Source organism: Phoca vitulina, unplaced genomic scaffold (assembly GCF_004348235.1).
Source record: "Phoca vitulina isolate PV1807 unplaced genomic scaffold, GSC_HSeal_1.0 scaffold19, whole genome shotgun sequence".
NCBI lineage: Eukaryota > Metazoa > Chordata > Mammalia > Carnivora > Phocidae > Phoca > Phoca vitulina.
In genome coordinates this window covers 18947896-18953895 of record NW_022589722.1, presented here as the reverse complement: position 1 = coordinate 18953895, position 6000 = coordinate 18947896, and the positions used below count along the sequence as shown (strand labels likewise).

At 45.9% G+C, this 6000-nt stretch overlaps 1 pseudogene; it reads right to left on the bottom strand.

Moving 5' to 3' along the window:
* Positions 1-204: 204 nt before the first annotated feature.
* On the bottom strand, positions 205-686 carry LOC116640099 (annotated as a pseudogene).
* Positions 687-6000: the final 5314 nt, after the last annotated feature.

Here is a 6000-nt window from a genome sequence, read left to right as displayed (position 1 = left end):
CACTTTTCTTTGTATTTTATAGAAGGACCAGAAACATGGACTTTCTATTAATATCCATACTGTAACACAGACAAATCTAATTCCTAGATAGACGCATTACAATTTGTTTAGACTTTGAAGGCTTAATGGAAATGATGAGAGGAAGAAAAAGAATTTATTTTACATAACTGAATGAAAAATAATTCAAGAAATAGTAAATAAAATTTAATATGGTCTCATGCACCCTGAAGGAGGTGGTGCCCGATTTGGAGGTGTGATTGCAATGTCCAGATAGTCTCCTATTTGGAACTTCTGCCACCTTCAGTCCCCTTCCTCCCAGACATGGTGCTGCCAATCTCCTTTACTCGATAGCCAGGCCTTTTAGGATCTGTAAAAACAATTGCAAAATTGAAGTGTGTGCCCTTCTTTCTAGCTTCTCGGTAGACTTCTTTTACTAAACTAGTCAACTCTTTCAAAGTTGCATCCATCCAAGTGTAGATCTGCAGCTCGCTGGATGGTACGTGTCCGTGGGAAAACTCGTCCATTCGGTGGTGGCGGCTGTTATTGGTGGTGAAAACACGCAGCAGCAGCGGGCACATTTTCTCCCGATCGATCGGTTTCTCTGGCTCCTTCTTAATTTCCTCCTGGGTAACGCGCGACCCCACCGCTGTCTTCCTCCTACGGCCCGCGAGACGCTCGCTCTGAGGATGTCACTGTTTTAATCAGAATCGACCAATGGCTTCCTGCCTGCCTCAGTATAAAACCCAGAGTTCTTTCATCATTCCACAGAGCCGACAGGATCTGGTCTTCTGGTAACTCTCTGGCTTCAACGCCTACTACTCTCCCCTATTTCACTCTACTTGCTGTTTCATGAACATGCCAAGCATATTCCTGCCTCAGGGCCTTTGCACTTATGAGTCTCTATGCCCGGGAGGCTTTTCCCCCAGATGTGCATATTATCCCTCAGATATCCAGGCTGTACACACACTCGCTTCCTTAGGGCCTTTGCTCACACGTCACCTTGTCAGAAAGTCTTCTCCTTACCACTCTCAACATGTTCTGCCTCTTTAACTTGATCTATTCTCACCAGCCCTTACCATTACCTGACAGGTAATAGATTTATTTGTCTGTGGCTCACTGTTTATCTGTAAACCTGATGAAGGCGGGGACTTTGTTTTTGTTCACTTCTGTATCCCAGTACCTAGAATTGTGATGGGCCCATGGTAAGCACTTAGCTAATATGGTTGAGTGCATTCACCCATCCAGGGAGCAACATGAGGAAATGAGCTCTTTACATCCCCCCACCCCGCCTGGAACCCCCCCCCAATTTAACCTCCACACTCTTCCACTGTAGCCAATTAGAGTTATTCTCTCACATGACCCCAGTGTGTCCCTGCATGGGACATGTTTACTCTCGATTTTCTGGCGGTCACCCTTTCCAGGGGTGGGAAGGTGTCGTTTGCTGCTCTGGAGTCCTGCCGGTGCTTCTCCTGCGGATGGGGAATTGATCACATTTCGGTTTCTTTTCTCCATAAAAGAACCTTCCAATGCCTCCCCACTGTTTTATTCCCTCAGGGAGAAGCTATCTTATTTTTTCAGTATGATGTTTAGGACAGAGAAAACAAAGCAAATGGAACTGCTGGAAGTCATCTGCTTGTCCATGCGGGAAAAGAAGGGAGAAGAAGACACGTGCAAGGAGTGTGAAACTGCCATCTCCAAAAGGAATCAGGAATTGTCAGCCCCAAGAGTCATCAGACGGCATCTCGCCTGGTGATGTCATTCCACAGAGAGGTGAAGGCACCTGCCCTGGGTGGCATCCCCTGGGGACAGCAGAGGCTGGAAACCCTGTCTTGTCTTGTTGGTTGTCCCCATACTATGGTGGATGCCCAGACTGATGCTCTTCCTTCCCAGCGGGGTCCTCTGCCCTCTCAGTCATCAAATAGATGAGACCTGTTGCAAATGAAGGCTCAGTTTGGATTATTTTGGTTGAACTCTTGTAAGAGCAACTGATTCTGTTCATGATTCTGTGCCTGGCTTTCCCTTGTACCCTTGCATGCACAAAATAGAATGTAATGTAGAATAGGGAAGGTGGCAAATCATAGTAACAGCTGACATTTATGGGGTGTCACCACTACCTCGTGCTGACCTTAGTGCTTTTTATTGCATAAACTCAATCAATCCTTAACAAAAGCCCTTTGAGTGGGGCATTATTAATGTCCCCATCTGCAAGGTGAGACAACAGAGAAACAAAGACCGAGTCACCCAAGATCGCACACCTTGAATGTGGTAGAGCCAGGATTTGAACTGAGCTGGTTTTGATTCTGGAAACTAGGCTCTTAACCACCCTTCTAACTGTTTCTCTAGCTGCTCAGCTTGGGAAGAAACACAGCTTTCTGTTTTGATCTCTGATACATGTAATCCAGGAAAAACTAAAAGAAAAATTCTGGCCCGAAATAATTTGCTTTCTCCTTAAGTCAGCAAGTAGACAGAAAACATACACGTGGCATTTTTGGTTCTAACTCTTCAGATGGTTGTGATCATCTTCCATTTTGCTTTTCCTACGTAAATACAGACTTAGTGTAAGCTGTATGTATTAGGGCAGTATTAGCTGTTGTAACAAATAAACCCTCTAATTTCAGGGACTTCATAGAAGGTTATTTCTCACTCATGGACCAGTCCAATGTCCTGCCCCAAGGGTGGCTTTATTCCTCAATGAGATTCAGGGACACGAGCTTCTTTTATCTAGTGACTCCACCATCCTCTGGTGCCTTGGAGTCCTCGGTTTCCTGCTAGGCAATTTTTAAACACCCCGGCCTAGGAAGAAGTGAACATCATTTGGCTCATATTTCACTGGAGAGAAGTAGTCACGTGGCCAGGCTTGGAGGCAAGGGAGGCTGGGAGATACATCCCCAGCTGAGCAGCTGTCTGTCAGCTCCCCCGTGGAAAGACAAACATGACTATTTGGTGGTTCGCTAGCAGTCTTCTGCCACAGTGAAGAATACGTACCTTCTCAGGTGGTTCTTCAGTGTAAGATGTCTAGCAAACAATATACTTACGTTAGAAATGACACAATCTGGGGCGTCTCGGTGACTCAGTCAGTTAAGCGTCTCTTAGTTTCGTTCTGCTCAGGTCATGATCTCAGGGTCGTGGGATCGAGCCCCGAATTGGGCTCTGTGCTGGGTGTGGAGCCTGCCTAAGATTCTCTCTCGCTCTCCCTCTGCCCCTCCCCCACCACTCACACGCATGCGTGCACGCTCGCTCTCTCTTAAAAAAAAGTCACGATCTGAGGTAGCTTTCCAAAACCTCATCTAGAAAAATGGAAAATGATTGTCAACCAAAGCACAGGCATTCATTGATATGAACTGGAATGTCGGGCGGCTTAAAATAGGGGTTGGAGCAAAACCTGAGTCAGAGACTTGGGTTCCAATTCTGACTCGGCCAGTTACTTCCTGGTCATAGGCACCTTAACCTCTTTGAGCTCCCTGTTCTTAACAGCCAGATGGGGCTCATAACGTCCACCTTACGGTTTTATGATGGTGATTAGAGGCAATACATATAAAGGTCCTGGCAGACAGTAGATGGTGGATAAAGGACACTGGTATTACTATGTTTTCTGAACAAATATTTCTTAAGAAAACAAGCACACTTTCTTTTAAATTGCTTTGAAAATAGAAAAGTGTAATAAAGAACAAGTAATGAGCCTTATGTAAATATGAGCTGTAGGGCAGTGTGGATGTCATGTTTCTAACTTCAGATGTTAGTACCTCTGTCCCGTAATGAGAATGAAGCCAGAAATCAGAGTCTAATCAAGTAAGTAATATGATTAAATGGCTTATAATTGCCTCAATGCCAGTAGGAGTCACGCAAGATAAAGAATAAGTATAATAAAAACAAGTATGATATTAATAGCCATGATTTATTGAGTGCATATATTATATCCCTTAATCCTCACAAGAGCCCTCACGCCTATTATTGTTAGCACCCCTAATACCACCTGCCATTTTGAAGATGAGAGAAGGGGGGCATAGAGAGGGAAAAGAATTGTCCAAGATGGTCAATTACTAGTGGCAGAATAGGGATTTGAACTCAGGCAGTCTGACGCCAGATCTCAAGCTCTTAATCAAGCAGCCTGGGATCTTGTCGGAGGAAATGCTTTATCTATGTGAAAACACTTGAGCACAATGCATGATAATATTGTGCTGAAGTGTGGCTCCAATTATAAATGCTATAGGAATTCAGTCTGGAGAGGAACTCCCAGTGCTTGAGGAGGACTGTGTGCCAGGCATTGTACTGGGTGTTTCCATCCTTCCCATTTAAGGAGATGTGGCATGGAAAGTGTAGAAGAGGAAGAGCATGAGGTTTGGAACTGCACAGGTAGGGTTTAAACCTTGGCCTTGCTATTTATGACTTGTGCGATTTCAGGCAAATTACTTAATTTTTCTGAGATGGTGTCCTTAATTGAAAATAGGGACTATCACAGCCACCTTACAGCAGAGGGTTTATTATTATCATATAGTATCAGATACTATCATAAAATAGTATCAGAATAATATCAGAATAGTATCAGAATGCTATCCATTCAACAAATACTGATTAAGTCCCAAGCATTTAGGAGCAACACTGTTAGCTAGAATAAGCAACATTACGCTGTTGTAACAAACAACCCCCAGATCTCACTGGTTTAACACAACACAAGTCTAAAATCTGCTCACACTACTTTTCTAATGCATGCTAGCTGGGCTTGCTCAGTCATCTTTACAGAGCCCTGTGCTGGCTGGGGGAGGCTCTGTTGCTGCACTTCCATGGTTGACAACATAAGATTGCCAAGATTGAACTTTTGGGATTGCCCATTGGCCCTTAGAAGTTTCTCCCTGAAAGCAATGCATATCCCTTCTGCTCTCATTCCATTGGCCTAAGTGAGTCATATAGGGTAGTGGATTCCTACCACATCCCTCGGGAGGGAAAGAACAAGGAAATATTTGGTGAACAGTTTCAATTCCCACTACAGACACAGTCTTTTCACCTGTAAAACAGATCTGCTATTCCCTATTTTAAGGAGAAGAAACAGGCGCTGAGAGGTTAAGTCATTTGACCAAGGTCACACAGCCTATCCACCTGGGAGCCAGAATCAACCCACACTTTGCTCACCCCGACTCTTCAATTTACATGCACAATGTCTACAGACTTTATAAACAAAACAAAACAAAACAAAAAAGAATTCACTTTCAGGATGGGGGCAGGGAGGCCCTGCAATTGTGGACAGCATAGGAATTGAATAGACATGGCCTTTGTCTTTGTATTATGCAATAACCAGTGTGCTCTTGGAGAAGGCAGGAAGGGGCAGAGAGAGGTTTATGTCAGCATCCGGAGGAGAGAAGTTAGGACAGATAAGGACAAGAGTGTGGCAGAGGCACAGGTATGGGGGATATGATGATGGCAGCATTTTAGGCCATTTCTCTAGCAGCAGGGAGGGGGCTGACGGGCAGGACAGGCTGTTGCAGGAGTCCAGGATAAGGTGATAAGGGGGAGACAAGAGTGAAGACAGCAGGAATGCAGAAGGGATGGACCTGAGAGCTGCAGAGGAAGGTCGAGAGGGGCGCCAGTAAAGACCAACCAGGCACCAGACATTCTTCATACCTCACTCTTCCTATCCCAGTCTACTGCACCATCACAAAAAAAAAAATTCCCTAAGGCCTCTTTTTCTCTTGCCTTGAAGCTTCCGAGGAGAAGGTGTGTGTGTGGTGGTGGTCGGGGGGGGGGGGGGGCTGCTTCACCGCTGTCGGACGCCCTTCCTGCCTGACCCTCAACTTGTGGGGTACAGCGCCCTTACCAACTCCGGGATCCGGGCCTTTCAGTTCGAGGAAAACTCCCAAGGCCCAAGGGGGCCAAGAGGCCTGCAAGTCGCCTCTTGCTCAGAAGGCTCCGGGCCCTGCTCCCTCTGAGGTCCCCGGTTCGCCCACCTCCGAAGGCAGCCGTCGTCGGACAGGGTGGGCGCCCCACGTCTTCCACGCCCCCAACTGT